We start from the raw sequence: 2,765 nt of genomic DNA on the forward strand, positions 1-2,765 counted from the left end.
CCGGGGCAACGGCGTCAGCCACGAAGGTAATGGGACATACACAGGGTGCGCGCGCAGCAGGAGCAGCTGAGACACAGCGTCTCTCTCTGTTCCCTGCTTGGCTCAGGCGGGGGGGGCAGGTTTCTCAGGAGTGCCGATCTCGGGCGGCGCTTGGAGACCGGGAAGGGTTACCCCGGCTACCGGGCCCGCCGGCCGTATCTCACAGCTGCAATCGGCGGTCTTGAAGCCAGCTCGAGAGGGTGGGGATCTGGAGAGCAGGAGGCCGGTGCTCGGGAGGGCGGGGGGCGGGGCTCGACACATCGGGGGGCGGGGCTCGGGACATCGGGCGGCGGGGCTCGCGACATCGGGAGATCGGGGGACGGGAGATCGGGAGAACGGGGGACGGGACATCGGGAGATCAGGGGGCGGGACTTCGGGAGATCAGGACATCGGGAGATCGGGGGGCGGGACATCGGGAGATCGGGGGGCGGGACATCGGGAGAACGGGGGACGGGACATCGGGAGATCAGGGGGCGGGACTTCGGGAGATCAGGACATCGGGAGATCGGGGGGCGGGACATCGGGAGTTCGGGAGATCGGGGGACGGGAGATTGGGGGGCGGGACATCGGGAGATCGTGGGGCGGGACATCGGGAGAATGGGGGGCGGGGCTCGGAGACTCCCCCTCTCCCCTCCCCTCCTCCCCACCTCCCCCCCTCCTCCCCTTCCTCCCCCCCTCCTCCCAACTCCCCCCTCCACCCCCCTCCCTCCTCCACCCCCCCTCCATTCTCACCCCCTTTTCCCCCCTTCCCCCCTCCCCCCTTCCCCCATTCCCCCCTTCCCCCCTTCCCCCCTCCCCCATTTCCCCCTCTTTTCCTGCTCTCTTCCCCCCCTCTCTTCCCCCCTCCTCCCCTCCCTTTCCCCCTCCCCTCACCTTCCCCCCCTTCCCTCCCCCCAGTCACGCTCTCTCTTCCCCCGTCGCTCTCTCTCTACCCCCCAGTCGCTCTCTCTCTTCCCCCCAGTCGCTCTCTCTCTTCCCCCCAGTCGTTCTCTCTCTTCCCCCCAGTCGCTCTCTCTCTCTTCCAACAACAACATGCCCTCAAAAGACCCTCGGCTCTATATATATAAATGGATCGTTCTGTCTGTCTGTCTGTCTCTCTATCTGTCTGTCTATTTGTCTGTCTGTCTGTCCTCGGGTGTGCGTCTGTCCGGCTAAGCACTCAAAAGTTATAGAGCGTACCTACGCATGCGTTACGTCGAAAGAAAGCTTACCATTCCGAAACGGTCCTAAGCGTATTCACGTTTCGGTCGGACAAAAATCGCGCCCGCGGTACCCAAAAAACATTCACCATTCCGCTCATTAGCATCTCATTATCCGCTCATTAGCGATCGAGTGACCTCGAGGCTGACCAATCATACGCCGGGTTGCTGGCGCGTGCGGCCGGGCCCTCCTACGGTCGAGTGACGGGGCGATTGACCAATCCTACACTTCGGTCACCTGACGGTCGACCAATCTGTGCGTGTGTGGGCGGGCCTTATCGTTCTGAACCGAGGTGAGTCGCCGCCATCTTGATTCCAAACTTTTCCTTTCTGTTTCCCGCTTTCGGCGTCTTTAAAAAAAAAGTTGCTTTTAAAACACATATTTTTAAAAAGTTAATTACATTCTAAATCTTTATCTAATCTCATTAATTTTCCTACCTTGCCCCGTTTTTCCAGGTAGGCCTCGAAGCCTCGGCCTCTCCTCCGCACCCATGCCACAGCTATGCACCTCCCGGCCCCTGTCAACAAGAGGCCCCCGATCGCCGCCATCTTTGTGAAGGCTGGATGGGCGGGCCTCAGCCGAGCGCCGCTACCGCTGCCATCTTAGTAAAGGCTGGTGCGGCGGTGGCGTCACGGAGCTCCGCGGAGCAGGTGCCCGGCGGCGTCTAACTCTCCCCCCACCAGTCTGTCTCTCTCTCTCTTCCCCGCGCCTCCTGAATGCGCGGGGGAAGAGGCCCGGGGCACCATGGCCGCTTTCGGAGACTTAAACTCCGTGACCGGTGAGAAGAGTCTTTGTTCATGCAATCGGCCGCTCAGGCCCAGGCCCAGAGATAGGGAGGTGGAGAGGGGAGTAGGGTTACCAAGGCAACTGGGGCTCGGGCGGGGGGCGGGGTCACTCTGATCTTGAAGCCGGCTCGGGCGGGGGGTGGGGCTCCAGAGATCGGGCCTCCGGAGATCGGGGGGGGGGGAGCCTCGGGAGATCGGGGGTGGTGAGCCTCGGGAGATCGGTGGGCGAGCCTCACGGGGGGTTCGAGCCTTGGGCGATCAGGGGGGAGGGTGGGCGATCCTCGGAAGATCGGGGGGGAGGGGGGCGAGCCTCGGGAGATCGGGAGGCGAGCCTCGGGAGATCGGGGGGGGAGCCTCAGGAGATGAGGGGGGGCGAGCCTCGGGTGATCGGGGGGGCGAGCCTCGGGAGATCGGGGGGGCGAGGCCCAGGAGAGCGTGGGGGGGGCGAGCCTCGGGAAATTGGGAAGTGCGAGCCTCAGGAGATCGGGGGGGGCGAGCCTCGGGAGATCGGGGGGTGCGAGCCTCGGGAGATTGGGGGGGCAAGCCTCGGGGGCGGGTGGGGGTGAGCCTCGGGGTGGGGGCGAGCCTCGGGAGATTGGGCTGTGGGGGGGCGTGCGTCGGGGGGGCGAGCCTCGGGAGATAGGGGGGGCGGGGCGGGTCCCGATAGATCGGGGGGGCGGGGCTCGGGAGATCGGGGTGGCGGGGCTCGGGAGATCAGGGGGCGGGGCTCGGGAGGTCGGG

Source organism: Somniosus microcephalus, chromosome 11 (genome assembly GCF_052327205.1).
Source record: "Somniosus microcephalus isolate GS21.2 chromosome 11, FLI_Smic_1.0, whole genome shotgun sequence".
In the NCBI taxonomy this organism is placed as follows: domain Eukaryota; kingdom Metazoa; phylum Chordata; class Chondrichthyes; order Squaliformes; family Somniosidae; genus Somniosus; species Somniosus microcephalus.